This window comes from Pongo abelii, chromosome 7, assembly GCF_028885655.2.
Source record: "Pongo abelii isolate AG06213 chromosome 7, NHGRI_mPonAbe1-v2.0_pri, whole genome shotgun sequence".
Classification (NCBI taxonomy): Eukaryota; Metazoa; Chordata; class Mammalia; order Primates; family Hominidae; genus Pongo; species Pongo abelii.
The window spans coordinates 27,441,332-27,459,391 of record NC_071992.2 but is presented as its reverse complement, the minus strand read 5'-3'; positions in this window follow the sequence as shown (position 1 = coordinate 27,459,391).

Here is an 18,060-nt window from a genome sequence, read left to right as displayed (position 1 = left end):
TCTTATCAAAGTTCCCTTTTATGTGATGGGTTGCTTTTCTTTTGCTGGTTTCAAGATTGTCTCTTTGTCTTTGATGTTTCATAGTTTGATTATATCTAGGTGTGGGTCTTTTGGGATTTTTCCTTGTTGGAATCTTTGAGCTTCTTAAATTTGTATGTCCATTTTTTCCTTCAATTTGGGAGACATTTGGCCATTATTTCTTCGGTTAAGAGCTCTGGCCTTTTCTTTCTCTTCTCCTTCTGGAAATTCTATAATAAGTATATTGAGCTGCTTGGTACTGCCCCATAAGTTCCTTGGGTTCTCTTCATTTTCTTCATTCTTTTTATGTTTTGTTCCTCTAACTTGAGGATTTCAAATAACCTGTCTTCAAGTTCAACGATTTCTTCTTCTGTGTTATCAAGTCTGTTGTTGAAACTTTTTGGTGATATTCTAAGGTCACTTATTATGGTTTTTAGCACCAGAATTTCTGTTTGGTGTTCTTAAAATAGTTTCTCTTTGTTGATAGTCTCAATTTATACATGTGTCATTTACTGGATTTCATTTAGTCATCTATCTGTATTCTCTTTTAGCTCATTGAGCATATTTGTGACAGTTATTTTAAATTCTTTGTCCGCAAGCCCATATGTTTCATTTCTTTAGGGTTGGCTTCTGAAGTTTTATTTTGGCCCTCTGATTGGACCATAAATCTTTGTTTCTTTGTGTGCCTTGTAATTTTTGTTGTGCTGATGATGTTGTTAAGACATGGACATTCAAAACAACAACCACTTTTCATAAACTTTATGGTCTGGCTTCATGCAAAAGACTTTCACTGATCAGCCCAGCTAGAGTCTATTTTAGGATCTTTCAAACTCTGAGAATGTGCCTTCTCTGGGCATGTACATAAGCTTTTAGTCCTGTGAAATTCCCATTGCAGCTTGTCCTTGCTTCTTTTCAGAAGCCTGAAATCTCTTGCTCCCTCTGGCACCTGCCCGTGGAACTGCAGCTCAAATGTGCCACTATTATTGAACCTGCTTTCAGCAGCTTGCAAACCAGGCCACAAATTCAATCAGCCCTCTGAGCCAATTGAGATAGATACCAATTCTTGAGGCAGCTCCCAGACTAGCCAGACTGTTGTACACATGGTCCTCTCCTTCATTTTCATTCAAAGAGAGGATCCCTGGTGTGGGAAGTTTCCTTCCAGTTGTGTTGCATTAGGTCAAATGGGGGCAGAGCACAGATGAGCATACAAAGTGCTATGAACTTCCCTCACCCTTTATCTGAAATCCCTTCCTGTTGTATGTTGGTCAGGGTGCTTAGACTTCTCAAGTAGTCTCCAGAGTTCTCACAAAAATATTTTGGTCCACATATTTTTACTAACTTCATGTCTCTGTGAAGCTTCCTAGTCTGTATCTCTAAATGTGTGTTATTTTAATAATAAGAATAAACTATTAGAGGTTCCAAGATGGCCAAAAAGGAACAGCTCCAGTATGCAGCTCCCAGTGTGAGTGATGCAGAAGATGGATGATTTCTGCATTCCCAACTGAGGTACCGGGTTCATCTCACTGGGGCTTGTCAGACAGTGGGTGCAGCCCATGGAGCAGGGTGGGGCATTGCCTCACCCAGGAAGCACAAGGGGTCAGGGAATTCCCTTTCCTAGCAAAGGGAAGCCATGACAGACAGTACCTGGAAAATTGGGGCACTCCCACCCTAATACTGGGCTTTTCCAATGGCCTTAGCAAATTGCACACTGGGAGATTATATCCCACACCTGGCTCAGAGGGTCCCATGCCCACAGAGCCTCACTCACTGCTAGCACAGCAGTCTGAGATCAAACTGCAAGGTGGCAGCGAGGCTCGGGGAGGGGCGTCCGCCATTGCTGAGGCTTGAGTAGGTAAACAAAGCGGCCCAGAGGCTCGAACTGGGTGGAGCCCACTGCAGCTCAAGGAGGCCTGCCTGCATCTGTAGACTCCACCTCTAGGGGCAGGGCACAGCTGAACAAAAGGCAGCAGAAACTTCTGCAGACTTAAACGTTCCTGTCTGACAGCTTTGAAGAGAGTAGTGGTTTTCCCAGCACGGAGTTTGAGATCTGTGAACAGACAGACTGCCTCCTGAAGTGGATCCCTGACCCCTGAGCAACCTAACTGGGAGACACCTCCCAGTAGGGGCCGAATGACACCTCATACAGCTGGGTGCTCCTCTGAGATGAAGCTTCCAAAGAAAGGATCAGGCAGCAGCATCTGCCGTTCTGCAATATTTGCTGTTCTGCAGCCTCCGTTTGTGATACCCAGGCAAACAGGGTCTGGAGTGGACCTCCAGCAAACACCAACAGACCTGCAGCTGAGGGTCCTGACTGTTAGAAGGAAAACTAACAAACAGAAAGGACATCCACACCAAAACCCCATCTGGATGTCAGCATCATCAAAGACCAAAGGTAGATAAAACCACAAAGATGGGGAGAAACCAGAGTAGAAAAGCTGAAAATTCTAAAATCAGGGCACCTCTTCTCCTCCAAAGGAATGCAGCTCCTCGCCAGCAATGGAACAAAGCTGGATGGAGAATGACTTGGAGCAGTTGAGAGAAGAAGGCTTCAGACAATCGCTAATAACAAACTTCTCTGAGTTAAAGGAGGATGTTCAAACCCATCGCAAAGAAGCTAAAAACCTTGAAAAAAGATTAGACGGATGGCTAACTGGAATAAACAGTGTAGAGAAGTCCTTAAATGACCTCATGGAGCTGAAAACCATGGCATGAGAACTAAGTGATGCATGCACAAGCTTCAGTAGCTGATTTGATCAAGTGGAAGAAAGGTTATCAGTGATTGAAGATCAAATGAATGAAATGAAGCGAGAAGAGAAGTTTAGGAAAAAAAAGACTAAAAAGAAACGAACAAAGACTCCAAGAAATATGGGACTATGTGAAAAGACCAAATCTACGTCTGATTGATGTACCTGAAAGTGATGGGGAGAATGGAACCAAGTTGGAAAACACTCTTCAGGATATTATCCAAGAGAATTTCCCCATCCTAGCGAGGCAGGCCAACATTCAAATTCAGGAAATACAGAGAATGCCACAAAGATACTCCTCAAGAAGAGCAACTCCAAGACACATAATTGTCAGATTCACCAAAGTTGAAATAGAGGAAAAAATGTTAAGGGCAGCCAGAGAGAAAGGTTGGGTTACCCACAAATGGAAGCTCATCAGACTAACAGCAGATCTCTTGGCAGAAACTCTACAAGCCAGTAGAGAGTGGGGGCCAATATTCAACATTCTCAAAGAAAAGAGTTTTCAACCCAGAATTTCATAGCCAGCCAAACCAAGCTTAATAAGTGAAGGAGAAATAAAATCCTTTATAGACAAACAAATGCTGAGAGATTTTGTCACCACCAGGCCTGCCCTAAAAGAGCTCCTGAAGGAAGCACTAAACATGGAAAGGAACAACCGGTAACAGCCACTGCAAAAACATGCCATATTGTAAAGACCATCGAGGCTAGGAAGAAACTGCATCAACTAACGAGCAAAATAAACAGCTAACATCATAATGACAGGATCAAATTCACACATAACAATATTAACCTTAAATGTAAATGGGCTAAATCCTCTGATTAAAAGACACAAACTGGCAAACTGGATAAAGAGTCAAGACCTATCAGTGTGCTGTATTCAGGAGACCCATCTCACATGCAGAGACACACATAGGTTCAAAATAAAGGGATGGAGGAAGATCTACCAAGCAAATGGAAATGAAAAAAAAGCAGGGGTTGCAATCCTAGTCTCTGATAAAACAGACTTTAAACCAACAAAGAGCAAAATAGACAAAGAAGGCCATTACATAATGGTAAAGGGATTGATTCAACAAGAAGAGCTAACTATCCTAAATATATATGCACCCAATACGGGAGCACCCGTATTCAAAAACCAAGTCCTTCGAGACCTACAAAGAGACTTAGATGCCCACACAATAATAATGGGAGGCTTTAACACCCCACTGTCAACATTAGACAGATCAATGAGACAGAAAGTTAACAAGGATATCCAGGAATTGAACTCAGCTCTGCACCAAGCAGACCTAATAGACATCTACAGAACTCTCCACCCCAAATCAACAGAATATACATTCTTCTCAGCACCACATCACACCTATTCCAAAATTGACCACATAGTTGGAAGTAAAGCACTCCTCAGCAAATGTAAAAGAACAGAAATTATAACAAACTGTCTCTCAGACCGCAGTGCAATCAAACTAGAACTCAGGATTAAGAAACTCACTCAAAACCGCTCAACTACATGGAAACTGAACAACCCGCTCCTCAATGACTACTGGGTACATAACGAAATGAAGGCAGAAATAAAGATGTTCTCTGAAACCAACAAGAACAAAGACACAACATACCAGAATTTCTGGGCCACATTTAAAGTAGTGTGTAGAGGGAAATTTATAGCACTAAATGCCCACAAGAGAAAGCAGGAAAGGTCTAAAATTGACACCCTAACATCACAATTAAAAGAACTAGAGAAGCAAGAGCAAACACATTCAAAAGCTAGCAGAAGCCAAGAAATAACTAAGATCAGAGCAGAATTGAAGGAGATAGAGACATAAAAAACCCTTCAAAAAAATCAATGAATCCAAGAGCTGGTTTTTTGAAAAGATCAACAAAATTGATACACTGCTAGCAAGACTAATAAAGAAGAAGAGAGAGAAGAATCAAATAGATGCAATAAAAAGTGATAAAGGGGATATCACCACTGATCCCACAGAAATACAAACTACCATCAGAGAATACTATAAACACCTCTACGCAAATAAACTAGAAAATCTAGAAGAAATGGATAAATTCCTGGATGCATACACCCTCCCAAGACTATACAAGGAAGAAGTTGAATCCCTGAATAGACCAATAACAGGTTCTGAAATTGAGGCAATAATTAATAGCCTAACAACCGAAAACAGTCCAGGACCAGGCAGATTCACAGCCGAATTCTACCACAGGTACAAAGAGGAGCTGGTACCATACCTTCTGAAACTATTCCAATCAATAGAAAAAGAGGGAATCCTCCCTAATTTATTTTCTGAGGCCAACATCATCCTGATACCAAAGCCTGGCAGAGACACAACAAAAAAAGAGAATTTTAGACCAATATCCTTGATGAACATCAATGCAAAAATCCCCAATAAAATACTGGCAAACCTAATCCAGCAGCACATCAAAAAGCTTATCCACCACGATCAAGTTGGCTTCATCCCTGGGATGCAAGGCTGGTTCAACATACGAAAATCAATAAATGTAATCCAGCATATAAACAGAACCAAAGACAAAAACCACATGATTATCTCAATAGATGCAGAAAAGGCCTTCGACAAAATTCAACAGCGCTTCATGCTAAAAACTCTCAATAAACTAGGTATTGATGGGACGTATCTCAAAATAATAAGAGCTATTTATGGCAAACCCACAGCCAATATCATACTGAATGGGCAAAAACTGGAAGCATACCTTTGAAAACTGGCACAAGACAGGGATGCCCTCTCTCATCACTCTTATTCAACATAGTGTTGGAAGTTCTGGCCAGGGCAATCAGGCAAGAGAAAGAAAGAAAGGGTATTCAATTAGGAAAAGAAAAAGTCAAATTGTCCTTGTTTGCAGATGACATGATTATATATTTAGAAAACCCCATCGTCTCAGCCCAAAATCTCCTTAAGCTGATAAGCAACTTCAGCAAAGTCTCAGGATACAAAATCAATGTGCAAAAATCACAAGCATTTCTATACACCAATAACAGACAAACAGAGAGCTAAATCATAAGTGAATTCCCATTCACAATTGCTTCAAAGAGAATAAAATACCTAGGAATCCAAATTACAAGGGATGTGAAGGACCTCTTCAAGGAGAATTACAAACCACTGCTCAACAAAATAAAAGAGGATACAAACAAATGGAAGAAGATTCCATGCTCGTGGATAGGAAGAATTAATATTGTGAAAATGGCCATACTGCCCAAGGTAATTTATAGATTCACTGCCATCCCCATCAAGCTACCAATGACTTTCTTCACAGAATTGGAAAAAACTACTTTAAAGTTCATATGGGACCAAAAAAGAGCCTGCATCGCCAAGACAATCCTAAGCCAAAAGAACAAATCTGGAGGCATCACGCTACCTGACTTCAAACTATACTACAAGGCTACAGTAACCAAAACAACATGGTACTTGTACCAAAACAGAGATATAGACCAATGGAACAGAATAGAGCCCTCGGAAGTAATGCCATACATCTACAAACATCTGATCTTTGACAAACCTGACAAAAACAAGAAATAGGGAAAGGATTCTCTATTTAATAAATGGTGCTGGGAAAACTGGCTAGCCATATGTAGAAAGCTGAAACTAGATCCCTTCCTTATACCTTATACAAAAATTAATTCAAGATGGATTTAAGACTTAAATGTTAGACCTAAAACCATAAAAACCCTAGAAGAAAACCTAGGAAATACCATTGAGGCCATAGGCATGTGCAAGGACTTCATGACTAAAACACCAAAAGCAATGGCAACAGAAGCCAATATTGACGAATGGGATCTAATTAAACTAAAGAGCTTCTGCACAGCAAAAGAAACTACCATCAGAGTGAACAGGCAACCTACAGAATGGGAGAAAATTTTTACAATCTACCCTCTGACAAAGGGCTAATATCCAGAATCTACAAAGAACTTAAACAAATTTACAAGAAAAAAATCAAACAACCCCATCAAAAAGTGGGCAAAGGATATGAACAGGCAATTCTCAAAAGAAGACATTTATGCAGCCAACAGACACATGAATGAATGCTCATCATCACTGGCCATCTGAGAAATGCAAATCAAAACCACAATGAGATACCATCTCACACCACTTAGAATGGCGATCATTAAAAAGTCAGGAAACAATAGGTGCTGGAGAGGATGTGGAGAAATAGGAACACTTTTACACTATTGGTGGGACTGTAAACTAGTTCAACCATTGTGGAAGACAGTGTGGCGATTCCTCAAGGATCTAGAACTAGAAATACCATTTGACCCAGCCATCCCATTACTGGGCATATACCCAAAGGATTATAAATCATGCTGCTATAAAGACACATGCACACGTATGTTTATTGTGACACTATTCACAATAGCAAAGACTTGGAACCAATTCAAATGTCCATCAATCATAGACTGGATAAAGAAAATGTGGCACATATACACCATGGAATACTATGCAGCCATAAAAAAGGATGAGTTCATGTCCTTTGTAGGGACATGGATGAAGCCTGAAACCATCATTCTGAGCAAACTAACGCAAGGATATGAGACCAAACACCACATGTTCTCACTCATAGGTGGGAATTGAACAATGAGAACACTTGGACACAGGGTGGGGAACATCACACACTGGGGCCTGTTGTGGGGTGGGGGGAGGGGGAGGGATAGCATTAGGAGATATACCTAATGTAAATGATGAGTTAACGGGTGCAGCACATCAACATGGCACATGTATACATGTGTAACTAACCTGCACGTTGTGCACATGTACCCTAGAACTTACAGTATAATAATAAAATAAAATAAAATAAAAATAAAGAAATCGGCAACCAAGGGGGTTATCATTATTAAAAACAATTTGAACACCTTGAAAAAAAAAGAATAAACTATTATATTTTCTAAAAGAGATGATTCTTCATTTAATGGGTATCTCTCCCCTTTTCACTCCCAAAGCACTTGGCTTTAATCTTTCTCATATTTATCATATTCTGCCTTTATAGTCACCCTTGACATGTGTTGAATCTCTCCTCTAGGGTGTTAGGCACTCTGAACTGTGTGTGTATTATAGGTTGGTGTCTTTTAAGTGAAAAATAAAATAAAACAAAGTGAAGGGACTTCAAATAACAAGTCAAGGAAGGTAGTGGATTGAGGAAAAATAGGTGTTCCAGGCACAGAATATGATAAATTGAAGAAAGAAAGAGTTGGTGATCAAGAGTAGATAAATCTGAAGGAGCTAACGGAGGTGATAGAGGACCCAGAGAAGTCTGGCAGAGACCAACAATGGAGTAGGGGGAAAAATCACCATTTTAGTTTGCAACTGTCAAAGACCTATGAGTGTTGGGATGCTCATAAATGTCCTCTACACATTTTAACTTTAACTGACACAGAACTATGAGGACTGCAGCTCCACGGTCCTTTAGAAATCAAGTCTAGAGGCTGGGCTCAGTGGCTCACGCCTGTAATCCCAGCACTTTGGGAGGCCAAGGTAGGCGGATCACGAGGTTAGCAGATCGAGACCATCCTGGCTAACATGGTCAAACCCCATCTCTACTAAAAATACAAAAAATTAGCTGGGCGTGGTGGCGGGCGCCTGTAATCCTAGCTACTCGGGAAGCTGAGGCAGGAGAATGGTGTGAACCCGGGAGGCAGAGCTGGCAGTGAGCAGAGACCGTGCCACTGCACTCCAGCCTGGGTAACAGAGCAAGACTCCATCTCAAAAAAAAAAAAAAAAAAAAAAAAAATCAAGTCTATACCCGAGTGTGGTGGCTCATGCCTGTAATCCCAGCACTTTGGGAGGCCAAGGCGAGCAGATCACCTGACGTCAGGAGTTCAAGACTAGCCTGACCAACATGGAGAAACCCCGTCTCTACTAAAAATACAAAAATTAGCTGGACGTGGTGGCAGGCGCCTATAGTGTCCCAGCTACTCGGGGGGCTGAGGCAGGAGAATCGCTTGAACCCAGGAGGCAGAGGTTGCAGTGAGCCGAGATCGCACCACTGCACTCCAGCCTGGGTGACAGAGCGAGACTCCGTCAAAAAAAAAAAAAAAAATTGCTCACATGGGAAATGTTAAGACACCTCGACATAAGAAAAATAAACGTATTGGACTTTCACAGTTTTACATAAACAATTGCATGCTGACCACCAGTCCATTGAAGAGGAGCCCTGTTTCATTTTCTGTTTCCTGGTGTTGAGTACTGAAACTCATTTAAAAAATAATACAAGTAAAGAGGGAACACAAAAAGAAATAACCCAGTGTGAAACTTGCTTGGTTTTCAGGCCTCAGTGAAGGAATTGTGTCCCAGGGTTCAGGGCCACCAAGATCACCTGCAGAGCCATTTGACTCAGTAGAGTTAGAGAGAGAGCCATCCTTGTTTTTTTTTTTATCAAGTAGGGATACAGAAGTAATAGTTACTAACCATCCTGGTGCCTGAGAAACACATTAACACATATACTAACATGGGCACCTCTGATTTGTAAGGGTTCAAGTCCTAATTAACTGACAATGAGCAAAGTTAACTGATAGGCCAATTATTTGAACATTTACTATAACTACCCCAGTGTACCTTACTAAGCCTCAAACAGCTGATTTTCAAATTGATGGGAAAAACTCTGTTTGGAGGTTTTGGTAGTGGTGGTGGTAATTTGGTTTGTTTTAACAATGGCATGTTTTAACCTCAATGGCCAGCCTTACCCAAAGGGAAATGGATCATGGCATTGCTCTTAAAAATGACCTGAGCTATTAGCCTAATGATTGAGGAGGGCAATGCAGTAGACATGATGAATCAAAAACAACCACATGAATGCTGACAACACAGTCAGGAAACAAAAGAACGCAGCTGTAAACATGAACCATAAGGCTTCATAACTAACAACACCTTTAAATATCTGTATTGTTGCTATTGGTTTAAATCTGGCTAACATTTGGCCTCTCTTATTATAACTGAAATATTATCTATAGATGCAATCTGTCTTGTATTTCAAAATGTTGTTTTTAAAGCCAGATATGAATACATCAGAGACTCTTTCATATCTTGCAGAGGGAAAGTTCAAATGCATGAGTTTCTGTAATAAAGCCTACCCAGATATAATAAATGGGGCTGTCAGATTGATTCTCACTTGAGACACCAACTGTAGCTAATATTACTCGATATGCAGATGTTTTCTGTCTCTTTCTCTCAGACAAAAAAAAAAAGAGCATTTAAATGGAATAATGATAAATTAGTATTAATATGAAAAGACTCTGCTATAGTGTGGCAAAGGGCTCAACAGGTCAAGGCTTGGGGACCCATGTGAGCAATGGAGCTCTCACCTCTGTGCTAAAGGGTCTCAGGAATTTATTAGCCGAACTATTCACTCTGCTCAGGACCACACAACACTATTTTTTTAAAAAAAGAAAATAAAGCCCTGAATTATACTACAACTTCTGGTGGGAGAGACAAGGTCCCCCGTAGTGTCTGAAACATTGCACTGCATTGCACACAGATAGAAATGAATGGCTTAATCGCAAACAAAAGTACTAACACAAGCCCATCAAAGGGGTGAAAAATAGAAAAGCAAATCCTGACAATTCTTTACCCCAATGCGAGAGCTGGTACTTGTTTTCAATGATTCTGCTGTCCCTGGACACACCGCCAGGCTGCCTTCTGGAATTTCATTCCACAGCACCAGCAAATAGTCACCTTCACATTTGTTTCCAGTTAAGTTTCCCCCACCTCTCTTGCCTTCTTGCCAACTTGTGAGCAGGTACACAGCATTGCAGAGGAATGTGGGAAAATGTCACTTTGCTGCTTTTCAAAAAAGGAAGAAAAGAAAAGCTAATGATAGGAGCAAAGGGCAAAGGTTCTAATGGGGCATCTCCCTAAATGATGAGGCATTTCTTCCTGGAGAACACTTGGGAAGCTCTTACGAAGCGTCTCCTGGTGGTAATCAAATGCTCTCTGAAGTCCTTAGGACCTGGAGTCTGTAAACCTGGAGCACAGCCTTTTATTATGCTTCTCAGAGTTTGCTTTGGACAAATAAATGAACTCCATGGGGGGAGGGAGACTTAAGTCACCTGAAAACATAGTGCTATAAGATATAGTCTGCAAATGAATAACCTGAGTGGGCAGTGGTTTAGGTATTCATTTATTCACATATATGTTATTAGTGGAAGTCAGAAACTAGAAGATAACCATAGAAAGTGAACCAAATATTTATTCTATTCATCAGAACTCTCTAAATGGCTACACACTCAACTTCCAATTTTCCATGGAAATAGTCTGGACACCCACCATATTATAGAATCCATCACAAAACAACTATTCCTCCTTCTCTGCCTCAAAGTTTATCTCCTTAATTAAATTGAGTTAGGCTAATATTAAAGATTGCCAAATCTCAGCACCCACCAAATTCTCGGCTGAGAAAGGCAACGGAGAGCATTACCATGATGGAGAGACCAAGCTGATTCAGAGAATTGCCAGAGAGGATTCGTTAGGTAGGAGGATCTGACCTACTAGATTTGCAGGTTAAAGTTCTACGGCTTCTAAGAATTGAGAAGAGTAAAGAACTTGGAATTGGTGCTTCTGGACTCTCTTCCCCTCCTCATCTCCTGCAAATTCAGGAATAGTCGCTCAATGTGCTTATGGACTTCAAAGTTCCAGAGTCGAGCTTCCTGCTAACACCATGTGCTGCAGAAGTCTTTCTCTCATTCATTGATCAGCCAAGGGGAGGAAGGGGAGCTACGCCCAACTAAACTAAGCCCAAGAAGTGGAATGAAACAGGTGATGACATGTCCTGCCTCCACGCTTCTCCTTGAGTGCACTGTCACCCATTTCTAGGCACATCCTCTCTGCTGTGCAGCCCTGGCCAGCCTTATTTTGCCCTCTTCATTGTGGATCTGTGATGCTCCAACTGCAAATGCACAGCCTGTTGTGCTCCTTTCCATTCCAGGACCTTCCCTCTACACTTCCCCTTCCAAGGGACCTCAGATTGATTTCCTTTAAACAGGGCAGTTGGTAGCTTTATAGAAAACAAAAGGCACATGTGTCATCCTGTGCAAAGGGTCAGCAGGGCAACAGGAGTCCTTTTCTAATGTAAGGGCCTGAGTCTGGCCCTTCTGTAACAGTCAGGGTTTCCTGATGGGCCCCAGGTATGCAGGGATTCCTCTTCTGTAAAATAGAAGTGGTAACAATCCCTCCTCCCAGTTGTAGATGGTTCCAGCACCATTGTGATTGGATTCAACTCCTGGCTGCCACATTTAATAACTGTGTGACCTTGAGCACATTACTTGGGCTTTCCGGCCTTAGCTTGCTCATATGTAAAATGGGTTGGTAATAGTACCTACCTCATCAGGTTATTGTGAGGATTAAATTACCTGGTTCAAGTAAAGCACCTAGAATGGAACTTGTCACAGAGCAAATGTTGGTAAGTATTGGCTGATGGAATTTTTCCTTGGATTTGTAGAATGTTCTAAGAAGATAACATGAATGAAATTGCTTTATGAGCCCCGTACAAGTATAGGCCCTTATACTCTCTACTCCTTGAAACTGAATTTGAGATAAGTCCACAGATTTTTGAAAATGTAGGAAGACCCTCATTGTCACTGTTTTCAACAGTGACTTGCATCGCACAAACGGATCCCAAGGCTACTTTGAGGAGAGGTTTTCCCTGGAGCTGAGAACAGAAAACAAAGGTTCCTGCTGTCATGTAGCATTGACCACAAGTTCCACAGGCCTACCACCTATGTCATTTCTTACTTGAACAAGAACTTTACTACTCTCATCTTATAGATAAGAGTCGAGGCATAGTGAGTATAGGCCTAAGGTAACCTACTCACAGGTAAAATAATGATGCAGGTCAAGCATGTCTTCATCGCTCTCTTATTTTCTTCCTCTCTATGTTAAAAACATCTTCTTCTATGTTGCCGTTCCCTTCCACATCTCAGTGCATCCTCACAGGCCAGAGTCTAACTTGTAAATAATTTAGACTTCAGATAAGCTGATTTATACTAAGAAGTGGGTGGCTAATGGCATCATGTTCTTCCCACAGGATTTACATTCTAAGAGAAGTCCATTGACAGAGCAGGACAATGTCTAACCAAACAACCCCTGACACTCAGAAAACCAATTCATTAAAATGAATCAGAGGGTACTTTTAAGATGACCGACTTCCCAGTTTGCATGGGGCTGAGGAAGATGCCCATGATGTAGGATTTTCAATCTGAAAACAGGGACAAGTTGGCCACCCCGCTTCCCAGGCACACCCTCTGCTTCCTAATGAAGCCAACTTCTCTTCGGTGGCTAGTAGTGGTAACAACTGCTTCTTTGCCATTCGGCTTGCACAGCTACTGTTTGATCTGCTGAAACCATCTCTACACCCCCTTCTCCACACCACCTTGGCCTATGAGTTGCTCGTCATTCTTCAGAATATAGCTCAGTGGTAATGGCATTGGGGAAACCTTTCACGCCCACTCCACCTCAGATCCAATGGAGTTTCCCGATTATATGTTTTCGTGGCACCCTGGACATTTTCTCACTAACACCTGAACTGTGATAACAGCTTAGAAAAATCTATTTATTTGCTTGTGATTGTTTCAGGAATGGCTTCCCCATGAGTCTCTAGGCTTCATAAGAATAAGGACAAACAGAATAATAAGTCATCCATTGATTATGGTGTGAGGCAGTTGAAGGAATCAGATTCTCCTGGTGACCAACCCAAAGTAACAAAAGGAGTGACGCTCGATGTCTTTATAGGCAGGAGCTCCCAAGGTTAGATATTTAAAATCTCCCAATCAAACCTCCACCAGTCAGGGCGGCCCGGGCCCTTCTCAGCTCAGCTCATAAGCACTCCTGAGTGGCTCTCACCAAGGGAAGCTGAATTTCCAGGGTTAGTGACTCCAATCCAGATCTGCAGGCCTGGGGCTCCTCTGGTTGAGCCACCCCTGTTCCAGCCACTGCTCTGGGTTATGCACCCCAAGGCTCTCCAAAGGTCTTACTGTGAGGTGGTTGCCTGAAACCATGCATGAGCGAAATAACTGATAAACTAAATGAAGGGGAGGCGGCTCAAAAGGAAACACTTCCCTGCACCCTGACCCTCTCTTAAATTTATCTCTCCTCTAAAATATACCCTTTGACCCCATAATATCCTTCCTATGAACCTATTCCAAGACAGGCAACCAGATTTATGCATTAAGAGCATGGAGAGAAAGGACTTTATTTCTTTATCTTGTTTGCAACTCTTCTCAACAGATACAGGCATCTAACAGCAATTTACTCAATTACTTACACAGTATGATTACCAAGTATGAAATCTCTCAGTAATCATGCCTAGAAAAAAACCCTGAGAACTAAAAGTGTTTACAGATAGTTGCTAGGGGCGAGTGAGGCTTGCATAAATGTTTTCTTCTTTCTGCTTTTTCCAAATTTTATATTATGTGCATGATACATTCTATTAAAAAATAAATGAATGCATATGGAATGTGTAGAACCCTTGGTGATAGTTGGTTTAAAGCTATGGCAGTAGATGGATGTCTAGGGTAGCCAGACAAGGGGATGCTAATTAGAGTCTCACACAGCCCCTTGCTGTTGCTGACCCAAGCCCAGCCTCCTGGGGTCCTGCTGCCCAGACATAGCTGACCTCATCTTCAGGACAAGCTTCTTCCTCTCCAAGTCCCCTCTCCCCTTTCCCACAATCACGCAAAGAAAAGAAATACATATATTGACAAAAAACTGCCCACTTCACAATTACTTAGGGGATGGGTCTTATTTGCATCCAATTCTGCAGGAGTAAAAAGTGGTCATACGGGGAAAGTAAAAAATACAGGAGAAGGTATTCTTCAAGGTAAGGTCAACACTCCTGCAACTCATTTGTCAAAGGACACATGGTAACTGACTTCAGGAAATACAAGAACTGCTTGAAAAAAAGAAAAGACTATTCATTTCCAGATCTTGCTAGGAAAGGTCATTTTAAAACCCTTGAGCCAGAAGGAACAGACGTATATAAACAAGAGACTGAATTGTATTCTAGATCCATTCATTATTGCTGTTTATCCTGCACATAACCCTCAGCTTCCAGTAGTCCTCAATATTTGTTTCTGAATACCCCAGGGAATGGAACCAACTAATATTCTCTTTCTTCACTGCCAGATTAAGAAAGTGAAAGTTTTTCTTTTTTCTTTTTTCTAGAAATATGCAAGGACCCAGAAAGCTTTGAAAATCTAATTTAGAGCCATTTAGACTCCAGGACTTACAGCCCTTATTTAATTAACATTTATGGAACACCTGTTATGGGGAGGGTACTGTGGAAGGATAAAAAGATGGTTAAGACGCAATTCCCACCCTCAAGAAATTTTTCAGTCCCGCAGGGCAACAGTCTGGTGGGACAGCTGGGAGCAGCAGGGAGAGAATATGCCCAGGTGAGCTTGAAGAGATCTGGTCTCCAAATCTTTTCTGGCCCTGCATCGACTCACTGAGAAACACCGGTTCAGTCCTGTCGCTGCTGAAGGGCTTGGTTTTGTCAGCTATAAAATCAAAATTAAGAGTCATTGTCCTACCACCTTCCCTGGGACTGCTACCGGGGAAGCAAATGAGATGCCGGGTAAGAAAGCCTCCTGACTAAAGCATAAGATGGTCCTATTAACACTGTGAGATCCTCAACTCCTACAACTCTTTAAAACAGCCGCAAAAGGGCTTTTATTGTTACTTATGGATGTCATTGTCTTCACAATGTTTTTGAATGTAAGACAGTCAGCACCGTGAGGAAGAGAACAAATGACATCTTCCCTGTGACTATTTTCCCTCCTGAGTAGGTGTCAGTGTGCATAATGGTTTCTGTCTTTGGCCATCACCTTTTCTTTTATGAAAATGCCTTTTAAGAGTAAAGGAATTTACAAATCATCGACTTTGGTCCCCGGAGAAACTTCAACAAGGTGGTTTGAGGAAGAAATTTTTGTGTCATTTTCTTCTAAATGTCTCTTTCTGAACACTAAAAGGACTCAGTTCAAGGACATAACAGTGAAGTATTGACTGTTTACACAACTCAAAAATGGTTTGAAAACGGGGGAAAAAGAAGACTTATTAATTCAGTGTTTTATTGAAATTCCCCAAACATTCTATTTCACCTTACCGAAATCTACAAGTTCAGCTTTTTTTCTTTGAGAATTTTTTTTTAATAAAAATGTACGATTTGGCTACAATAAGCAACTCGATTTCAACCTTTGTTTTCAACTGTTTTAGTTTCTGTGTTCATTCCTTGATTGGTTTATTCTTGATTTGAGCTGATCAGCAGATATGGTCATGTAAAAGGAAAACAGGCCAGATCTTTAGTTGTCTTCCAGGGCATTCTAAGCCCCAGACTTCAACTTCCATATCTCCCCACGTGGCCCCCACACTATAACACACAAAGTTCCCCACTTCCACTACCACCACCCACCCCTGGGCATCAAATATGACATGCGTTTTCCCCACCTCTGTGCATTCGCTTGTCTTATCCCTTTGGCTTGCAAATACCCTTTCCTCCCACATGCATCTGTCAAATCCTATTGCATATCAAAGGTCAGCACAAATGCCTCCCCAATCTGGTCTTCCCAGATTACTCCAAATTGACATCAATGTTTGCTAATCTGTGTTCCCATCACTCTTTCTTTGCAATTCTCCCATCAGCTATTGTATTCTGCCCAGTTTAAACTATTTCTTTATATGCTTAGCGGAGAGACATGCTGGAAACCGAACCTGTGTTTGTTTTTTACCGAGTTAGCAAGAGGGGTCCTGATGATTATCCCTGCGCATTCTTTGGAAGGTGACTCATCCCTGTGATAGAGAAGGCTTTCCTTCAAGTGAAGGGAAGCCATTGTTTTGTGTTTCTGGTGGCTAGAAACATTTTTGAGGAAAGGAGTTTATTTAAGAGAGGCAGGAAGTGGGTGGAGTGACTGGTGACAAACGCTGGCATTTCTCGTTGAAAGGCAGCATCCATGAGCCTGGCAGGGGGCTAACTCCTGAACCTTCCTGGCACAGCTCCCCAAGGTGAGGAGGAGGACTGTATAGAACCCAAATGGCTGGGCACCGAGGGCCGTCATCTAGAAACCCAATGAGAACAGGCCACAGGGGATAATTTAGGAAGTGGAATTAGCTGGGACTTACCCTCCTGAAAAAAGCCGCTATGCCCATTCAACAGTGGCACCGTGTGGCAGTGAGGGGCAACGGCAGGGGCAGGGGCAGCCCAAGAACAGACCCGGTCTCTTACCTGTTTGCAGGAGGGGTCACAAGGATCTCCTTTATTAGAGGAGTTTTATTCACTTTATTTATATAGTTATTTATTATTTTTAGAGACAGGATCTCACTGTTACCTAGGCTGGAGGGCAGTGGTGCAATTATAACTCATTGCAGCCTCCAACTCCTGGGCTCAAACGAGCCTCCAGCCTTAGCCTCCCCAGTAGCTAGGACTATAGGCACGTGCTGCCACAGACCTATTTTTTTTTTAATTTTGTAGAGACAGGATCTCACTGTGTTACCCAGGCTGATGTCAAACTCCTGGCCTCAAGTGATCCTTCTGCCTCAGCCTCCCAAAGCACTGGGACTACAGGCATGAGCCACTGCACCCAGCCTTGGAGGAGTTTTCTTTAGATGGTTCGGAGGATGGAGCAAGAGAGCCGTAAGGGGGTGATATTGCACTTCTGACAAAGTTAGTGGGTAGGGAAAGAGACAGGAGAGGATTTTAATTTAATTGGAGAAATTAACAAATTATGGAAAAGTCTTAAATCCCCTAATAAGTTGCAAGCTCCTAGAGGACAGAGACCATTTTCATCTTAGTGCCTTGGATGCAAACAAAGCACTGACTTGACTATATTAAATATAAGCATTTTTACTTTGCATAATTTGAGGACTAAATAAATGAGACCATAGACTCCGGAAGGATGGGATGATTGATTTCACTTTCAGCATGGGCTATCCCCAAATATTGTTTACTTACCTTTGAAAGCAACTGCTTTGCTTCTCCTTGGATGGACACCCACACATGCATATATACATACATATATACATATATACACACATATATACACACATGTTTGGTCAAAGATCAGCCAGTTGGTCTACAAAGATATTGTCCATGATCCTCTAGGATTTAAATTTTGCTGAATTTTGTGATGTTTACTAGGACATAATTTTCTGCTTCTGAAGACCTTGCCTGCTAAGTCATCCCCACCCTACTAAGGTCCCCAAAGGTCCCCAAATAGTAATCCAGTTCAACTGACTTGGGTTCTGGCCAAGTTAGAGTCCCTGATTCTTGGCACCTGCCATTCCCCACTTTATTCTGCACCAGACTCAAT